We start from the raw sequence: 8,746 nt of genomic DNA on the forward strand, positions 1-8,746 counted from the left end.
GTCCCACCAACATCGCTTGACAACCGATGCTGGCGTGTTTACGTCCCCGTAACATAGCGGTTCGGCAAAAGAGACCGATAGAATAAGTACTAGGCTTCCAAAGAATAAGTCCTGGGGTCGATTTGCTCGACTAAAAGCGGTGCTCCAGCATGGCCGCAGTCAAATGACTGAAACAAGTAAAAGAGAGAACTCACTAAGTGCATTTGTTGAGGTGGCCATAGAGGGATTCAGAAGAGAGAGCAATGAGATCAGAAGAGCCAGAAGTATTATGTAAGATGCAGGGTTATTTGGGGGTGGAATCAGGAGGGGGATGATTGGTAAAACCATTTTCCAAAACACAGATGGCAAACCTATATTTTAAAGAGAACCTCTATCACCTTAATTTTAGTTAAAGATTGAATGAAACAAAAACTGGTTTACAGAGAGAATTGATTCATGTAGGAAATATGTGAATAGAATATCATTGGCCTCATAATCACTAGACCATGGGTGTGATTCCCAGATTGGATGGCATGCTGTGTTCTTGAGCAAAACACTTCATTTTATGCTGCTCCAGTCCACTCAGCTGTGAATGGGTCACCCTGTGAGAGAAGAGCCTTCCAATCAGGGGTGAATGTTGGCCTGTTCGCCTAGCCAGCTGAGTGGCATCATTTGAAAGCTAAAACAATGCAAACCCACATAGTGATCACCATGAAACAGCATCTGATAGTCTGGTCGGTACCTTGATATTTCGGTTAATTTGATTACCGAAAGATCAAAACCTTTGAATTTTTTTCACAGAAATCACTTTGGAAAATACTGTTTTCGATTTTATTAGTGTCAATGGATGAAAAAAATGACCAGATGTCAATATATTAATATCATCGCTACTGTTGTTTAACCTTTTCGTTACTGTATTTATTTTAAGATGTTCTGTGTTTCTTTCAATTACTTTAAATATAACATAGAATTTAGTAAAATAACTTAGTTATCATTCAGTCAGTGTTAGGAACATAAATTGTGATTAAGGTTTGGTGGAAGATTTTAATTCAAAACTTATGAAAACAAGACATTTGTACTACAGAGCTACTAAAGGAAATAATAATCATATTGAGGGGTCTTGTGAGTACTTGGTGACCTTTCTAACCATACAAAAAGCACCCAGTATACTCTGTAAAGGGACTGGCATTAGGAAGAACATCAAACAAAATTTGTTGGAGCAGATTTTCTATGGCTGGATACCCTTCCTGTTGCCAACCCTCACCTGTTTCTCTTAATCTAAAAAAACAAAACACCCCGGACATAGTTATGAGCCTCTTTCTTTTACAAAGATCTCACAACATGTCAGGACATGTCAAGAAGCCCAGACATAATTTTGTGGCTGAATGCAAGCTTATGATAGCCCTTGTATTTGATAAGAAGGCTCAACATCCTGCCCTCTCTCTCCTCTTTTTTTCTCCTACTGAAGTAGCTATGTATCTTCTTTACTACATCTTCTTTCAAGCTTACATACGTCCTCAGCAGTCACAGCCCATGTTTCACTGTCGTGTGGCATAGCTGTTTGCACACAGGCATCGTACAATCTGTCTTTCACTCTGAGAGAGAGGCCCTTTGGTACCAACAGAGGTAGGAGCACTCTGAACATTGCCCATCCTAATTCTCGTAGCTACACTCTTGAAGCATCCACCCTCAAACATAAAGGGGGCAAAGAAGGACAGACAAAAGGACTAAGTCGATAATAACAACCCCAGTGCATAACTGGTACTTATTTAATCGGCCCTGAAAGGATGAAAGGCAAAGTCAACCTCGGCGGAATTTGAACTTAGAACGTAATGGCAGACAAAATACTGCTAAGCACTTCGCCCGGCGTGCTAACGATTCTGGCAGCTTGCCGCCTTAATAATAATAATAATGATGATGATGATGATGATAATGGACTCTCTTGTCAAAGACAACAGATGAGCATTCAGCTTTTGCCAAACGACCCGTACAAACGATTTGTTTATATTGATCAAATGCCCATGCAGCACATTTGCTCACTCGCTCCATCAAATCAACATTGTCTGAACAGGTGCACTGTGCGCCATGAGTCAGGTATGGAAGAGATCGCAGAGCAAGAACACAACACACCACCCAGTCTTGGAACTGAAATCATGATTATTAGATTGTGAGAGCAACCACTAAGCCATATACCCTCACATAATAATAAAATAATAAAAATAAAAATAATAATAATAATAATAATAATAATAATGATGATGGCAGTATGAAACATTATTGTTTTACAGCCACTTTTCTGTACTGGTGTGGACTGTATGGGTCTGTTTCAACACCTGTCCACATGTTGTGCTCCAGCATTATCTACTTAGTGAGGCCCCGTATCTGAGAGAAAGCCCTCAACCCCTTTCTTGCTACCCATGTCATCTTCAGCCTTCCTCTTCAGCAGTTCTCTTCCACTTGCATCATTTCGTACACAACTGTCCATTCTGTCTTTTTGGAGACAACATTATCACACCCTTTACTTCCAGGCACCCCTATAAATGATGGGTCTGAGCAAGAACATTATAACTTAGTGTGCATGGGCGACAGAGTGCAAAGTCAATCTGTGCCAACCAGCTTCACTCTGCATGCTTTAGCTCTGTTACCATAACAACAGCCCCAATACATTCTGATTAGATTTCCTATTCATCAATAATACAAGTCTACCACAGCCCTCTTGCCTGGTCAGTACATAGCTTTAATGGAGGCTTTCTACTGTGAATTTCTTACTCACAGTCAGCACTATAGTCAGCTGATTCACAGGCAGCCAAACATGCAACCTGTCCCATGGAAAGGCAACTCATGAAACTACATGATTAAGTGCTCGATCTAGGAATTAAGGGCACATCACCAATAGAGCAACACTATGCAGATAACCGACAGGAGGAATTCTGAGAGCCATCTCCTCTCCTATACACTGCATCTGATTCCTCTAATGCCCAGTATTCCTTTTGTCACACCTGAGTTCTGTCAGTCACATTAAACACCCAACAGACCAGATTCGCATCATTTCTTTCCTGCCAATACACATCCTCAGCTTTCACCATCCATGTTTCACTACTATGTATGATCACACTTCGGACACCAGCATCATAGCATCTACACTTGACAAGGAGAGGCAGAGAGAATCCCTCTGCAGTCAACAGAGGTTAATGTCTCCCTGGAAAATTTCCAACCATCCTTATTCTGGTAACAATGCTTTCATAACACTCACCTCCACTGTTGATTTGATCAATTAGTTACTAATTACTTCTTATGAGCTTTCTGGGTAATTGAATACTAATAGTCACATTGAGAACACGATGACCTCTTTTGTGCTGGTGTTGCAATGGCCCAGTGGTTAAGGCAGCGGACTTGCAGTCATAGGATTGCGGTTTCGATTCCCATACTGGGCATTGTGAGTGTTTATTGAGCGAAAACACCTAAAGTTCCACGAGGCTCTGGCAGAGGTGGTGGCGAACCCTGCTGTACTCTTTCACCACAACTTTCTCTCACTCTTACTTCCTGTTTCTGTTGTGCCTGTAATTCAAAGGGCCAGCCTTGCCACACTGTGTCACACTGAATCTCCTCGAGAATTACGTTAAAGGTACACGTGTCTGTGGAGTGCTCAGCCACTTGCACATTAATTTCACGAGCAGGCTGTTTCGTTGATCGGATCAACTGGAACCCTCGTCGTCATAACCGATGGAGTGCCAACCATTGCAAAAAAATGCATTCAATACATTCTGCAAAGTGTAAGGAAATGAGGTGCTTTTAGTCTTGTCCAGGACATGGCGACCTCTCTGGTGTTGATGCCATGAAAAAGTATCCAGTACACTCTGTAAAGGAGGTTGGTGTTAGAAAGGACATCCAGCAGTAGAAACTCAGCCAAAAATGAAACAAACAGACTGCAGGCCTTCTAATCCATTTCAAGTAGGTACCACCAAATATGTATTGACTGTCTGTGGCAACCCAACCAGCTCAGGCTAGCAAAGAAAGCATCCCACTGTGTGGAACCTTGGGCAAGTGTCTTCTACTATAGCCTCGGGCCGACCAAAGCGTTGCGAGTGGATTTGATTGACGGAAACTGAAAGTAGCCCATCGTGTGTGTATGTGTGGGTTTGTCCCCACCACCATTGCTTGACAACTGTACTTGTAACTTAGCAGTTCAGCAAAAGAACCAATAGAATAAATACTAGTCTTACAAAGAATAAGCCCTGGAGTCGAATTGCTTGACCAAAGGCGGTGCCGTAGCATGGCGACAGTCAAATGACAAACAAGTAAAAGGATAAAAGAATACCTGTAACTTACCTGGTATGTTTGGTGATTCAACTGAAAGACACAGGCTCTCAGAAGCTGCCACATTCTTCAGTACTTGATGTAAGTATTACAAGAGAGTTGAAACATTTGGAGTATATGAGGAATCTGAAAGGAAATCAAAATAGTAAAATGGTAAGTGTTTAAAATATATCATCATCATCATCATCATCATTTCATATCCACTTTTCTATGCTTTCATGGATCAGATGGAATCTGTTGAGACAGATTTTCTATGGCTGGATGCCCGCCTTGTTGCCAACCCTCACCTGTTTCCAAACAAGGAAATATTTTCCCATGGCTGGGCATGTATTTTACCGTATCAGGACAATTACCCCCTACCTCAGGACAATCCCCCCTCCCCGATGACCACTACCTCCTAGAACAATTACCCCACTTGGTTAATTATCCCCTCTCCAATATATTAAGAAGTTTTAAATCATCATCTGTTATCCTCAGAGGTAATTGTCTTTGGGGGGGTAAATCTCCTAGACTTGTATTTTACAGAAGTATAGTAATTAACAACCTCACTCATATGACAATCATGCACATCTACGACCATCATACGATGTCTACACAAACACACACGCACAAACAATATATGTATGTATATATGTACACAATAGTACACACACACACATATACATATATGTACATATATGGTTCAAAATTGTACAAAAAACAAAAGACAGAGACAAGTGAAGGAGCAACAAACAAGGTGTATTACTTTGACACCCAGGAAAAATGGAAGAGAAAATAGATGGAGAGTGGGGAAGAAAACGTGTCTGGATTAGCAGTTGCATGTGTTGAATTGTATCTCACAGAGGTGATGACTAGTGACCGAGACCTTTGGAGATATGCTGTGCTTGAGAAGACCTGGCAAGCCAAGTGAGACCGTAAGCCGTGACCTCTGCCAGTGGTGTATAACCAGCCCACTTATGAGTACCCTTCATTCATTGGACAATAAACTTTGCTTGCGAAAACCTGTTGAGGCAAGTGAAATCAAAATCGCTGACATGGCCAATGACAGTACCACCTGATTGGCACTTGTGCCGGTGGAACATTAAAAGCACCATCCGAGCGTGATTGATGCCAGGGTCACTGACTGGTTCCTCTGCCGGTGGCATGTAAAAAAACACCTTTTAAGCATGATCATTGCCAGTACTGTCTGACTGGCCCTCATGCCAGTGGCATGTAAAAGCACCCACTACACTCTCTGAGTGGTTGGCATTAGGAAAGGCATCCGGCTGTAGAAACCTTGTTAGATCAGACTGGAGCCTGGTGCAGCCTCCTGGCTTGTCAGTGCTCAGTCAAACCGTCCAACCCATGCCAGCATGGAAAACGGACATTAAACAACGACGATGGTGATGTATATACATACACACACACAATGGCTTTCATTCAGTTTCTGTCTGTCAACTCCACTCCTCAAGTTGAAGATGCCTGGCCATTATAACAGACCATGGCCGACAACAGAGGCCATTTTCTTTTTTTAGATATGTAGTTCACTTACAGCAGACCATCAAATTTTTAATGAAATACTGAATAATAAATTGAACCTCATCTCCACAATCCTACAGGTGGTCTCTCATTAGGAAATTGACCCAACAAAGTACTTGAACTTAAAATATTATGGCATACTCATAAGGAAAGATGGAGAACTGATGTTAAAGATTCCTGGTTTACAGAATAGGTGTACCATATTCTTATGTGTCTCAAGAAGCAACCAAAAAGCTTGGTATCTGGAAAGGCAACCCATAAAGCTAAATGATTAAGTTTAATTAATTATAAACATTTTTCCAAAATCTTAAACTGTGAGATAGCATTTTTTTAATATCTTAAACTGTGAGATAGCATAGTTTTTAATGTCTTACAGCCTTCTCTATCTATTTCCATCTCTACTTTATTTCCAAATAGTTAAATTCTTTGCTGGAACCTCCACTGTTTCTGTGATGGTCCATATTAACAACAAGAATAAAAAAGAATATCATTTCCGATCTCTGTATGTCTGTAGTTGTGTATTTATATAAGGCTATTAGTACTGCAGCGTGGAAGTTGTTTATAAGCCATTTAAAAACACACAAAAACCATTAGATTCACTTCAACATTTAAATTTAATTTGTCAAAATATTTTCGTCGCTTTGAGACCATGACCTGTTCACTGACAAAATTCCGTGCTGCATCTAAATACTATTAATATTAAAATGTACAAGAAATAAGTTACACAGGGGATGTATTGGAAAATTTACGGTTGATTCTAATACATATAACTAACAATTTTATGATTCCTTTAAAACAAACACTCTAAACATTAGAGATTCTGAGTCTCCAGTTTTTTTAATAACAAACTATCAATCAAAACACATATTATACAAAAAATATATTAATACACAGACATGTAAATGAAATATATTTCTATACAAAACAAAATATTTCATACACATTTATTATACAAAATAATATATTTATGCACTTTAACCAACAAAGTTGGCTTATGGCCATATCACATTGAGAGCACCGGTTCTTGTCCAATCACCGAAGTTAAGCGACGTTGAGCCTGGTGAGTACTTAGATGGGTGACTGCTTGGGAAATCTAGGTGCTGTAAGCGTCACACTTTTTTTAAAGGTGGTGCTCCAGCATGGCCGCAGTCAAAATGACTGAAAAGAGTAAAAGAGTTTAACACTTTCTCTGTGAAGTACACATGTACACCTAATGCGCGCACACACACACACAGAAAACAAAGTTTATTTTCCCAGCAAGGTGATGAGCATTTAAGAAAGGATTTGAGGATAATGTGAAATGATAAGGATGAGGATGAAATCACTTCAAATTACCCTCCCCTAATCTGAAGATGATTTCAAGTTACTGGAAGATCAGCTGAAAGAGGGGAGAGAGCAGGTTATCTCAAATCACTACACTGACATAATTTGACAAAACAGAAAGAAATAAGAAATTCAGCAGTGAATTTGTTGGTATGCCTGCTTGGTATGTTAATACAGCCCACATCATCCTTGCTATTTCTAGCTTAAGGAACAACCACATAGAAGATGGACTACCTTTGAATTTACAGTTCTATATTCAAGAGATGAGGAATTATGTACATTATTTACATTTGACGGATATTTGTCCTCATCTTGTTTGTTGTTAACACATTTCGGTTGATATACCCTCCAGCCTTCATCAGGTGTCTTGGGGAAATTTCGAACCTGGGTTCTCATCCCTAAGTTATTTTTCCATCTTATTATTATTAATTATTATTATTATTATTATAATTCAGGTCACTGCCTGGAATCAAACTCAGAATCTTGGAGTTAGTAGCCTGTACTCTTAACCACCTTGCCCACGGGCATATGGTATAGTGGTTAAGAGCGCGGGCTACTAACCCCAGGCAGTGACCCGAATAATAATAATAATAACAATAATAATATCGAAAAATACCTTAGGAATGAGAACCCAGGTTTTAAATTTCCCCAAGACACCTGATGAAGGCTGGAGGGTATATCAGCTGAAACGTTTTAACAACAAACAAGATGAGGACAAATATCCATCAAATATAAATGCAGCCTGTCCCATGGAAAGGCAACCCATAAAGCTAAGTTTAATTAATTGCGAACATTTTTTCAAAATCTTAAACTGTGCAATACCATTTTTTAAATGTCTTACAGACTTCTTTATCCATTTCCATTTCTACTTCATTGGAAACACGACCATGTTCTTCTTTATTAGGAAGTCCACATTGCAGTGGCAAAGGGGTTAGGGAACTATGTGAACAAGCCCTTCTTGATCCTCTCTAATATAGCCACGTGAGAGAGAGGGAGGGAGAGAGAGAGAGAGAGAGAGAGAGAGAGAGAGAGAGAGAGAGAGAGAGAGAGAAAGAGAGAGAGAGAGAAAGATAGAGAGAGAGAAAGATAGAGAGAGAGAGAAAGAGAGAGAGAGAGAGAGAAAAAGACAGAGATGAACTCCAATATTTGAGTGGTACTTTATCAATTCCAAAAGATGTCCATGATGAGATTTGAACTAAGAGCGTAGTGTATCAGGACAAACACAACACAAATTATTCCAACAACCCAATCAAACAGCTGGTAACAAAAATGTCAATGGTGAAGATGAAGGAATGGTTTTGATTTGATCCTTGTGAGAGCTGTGCGAGCCATGTACAGAGATGCTGCCAGTAAGGTGAGGGTTGGAAATGAGTACAGCAATGAATTCCGGGAAGAGGTAGGGGTCCACCAAGGTTCCGTCCTCAGCCCCCTCTTATTTATCATAGTCCTCCAGGCAATCACAGAGGAGTTCAAGACAGGTTGCCCCTGGGAGCTCCTCTATGCTGATGACCTTGCCCTAATTGCAGAGTCACTATCAGAACTAGAGGAGAAGTTTCAGGTGTGGAAGCAAGGTCTAGAATTGAAGGGCCTTAGAGTCAACCCAGCTAAA

At 40.2% G+C, this 8,746-nt stretch overlaps 1 protein-coding gene and 1 pseudogene across 4 annotated transcripts in view; one reads left to right on the top strand and one right to left on the bottom strand.

Moving 5' to 3' along the window:
* Window positions 1-8,746, bottom strand: part of LOC106883263 (fibroblast growth factor receptor substrate 2) — a 52,573-nt gene that overhangs the window by 15,424 nt on the left and 28,403 nt on the right. For all 4 annotated transcript variants that reach the window (XM_052965790.1, XM_052965788.1, XM_052965791.1 and 1 more), the window contains exon 2: window positions 4,309-4,422. The gene's annotated coding sequence lies outside the window, so the exon portion shown is untranslated. The remainder of the gene's footprint in view (window positions 1-4,308; window positions 4,423-8,746) is intronic.
* Window positions 6,805-6,923, top strand: LOC128247196 (5S ribosomal RNA; annotated as a pseudogene).

The sequence above is a fragment of the Octopus bimaculoides genome, chromosome 2, assembly GCF_001194135.2.
Source record: "Octopus bimaculoides isolate UCB-OBI-ISO-001 chromosome 2, ASM119413v2, whole genome shotgun sequence".
NCBI classification, from domain to species: domain Eukaryota; kingdom Metazoa; phylum Mollusca; class Cephalopoda; order Octopoda; family Octopodidae; genus Octopus; species Octopus bimaculoides.